Source organism: Vicia villosa, linkage group LG5 (genome assembly GCF_029867415.1).
Source record: "Vicia villosa cultivar HV-30 ecotype Madison, WI linkage group LG5, Vvil1.0, whole genome shotgun sequence".
Classification (NCBI taxonomy): Eukaryota; Viridiplantae; Streptophyta; class Magnoliopsida; order Fabales; family Fabaceae; genus Vicia; species Vicia villosa.
The window spans coordinates 163,226,182-163,226,510 of NC_081184.1; the positions used below are offsets into that span (position 1 = coordinate 163,226,182).

Sequence of the window (329 nt, forward strand, 5' to 3'; positions counted from 1 at the left end):
ACCAGTTGTTGCACAAACCATATGTAAGTGTAACTAAAATTTCAATTGTTGAGGATAGATGTAGTAATTATATTCATGTACTAAATAGTTCATGGTGTTCTATTATATTCATGTACTAAATAGTTCATGGTGTAACTCAAAACATGTTTTCATGGTTTGACCAGACATCAAAAGGAAATACTAATTACGTTAACATGTGGTAATATTATAAGCCGAGTATAGGAGCATATGAAAAAAGGGGAAAATTTTAAAAAGTATCTGAGCCCGGGTTCGAACCGGGGACCTCTAGTGTGTGAGACTAGCGTGATAACCAACTACACCACCCAGAC

General features: G+C 35.3%; 1 non-coding gene across 1 annotated transcript; it reads right to left on the minus strand.

The window, feature by feature from the left end:
- Positions 1-255: 255 nt before the first annotated feature.
- TRNAV-CAC (transfer RNA valine (anticodon CAC)) lies at positions 256-329 on the minus strand. The gene has a single exon. It is a non-coding gene; the product is annotated as a tRNA-Val (tRNA).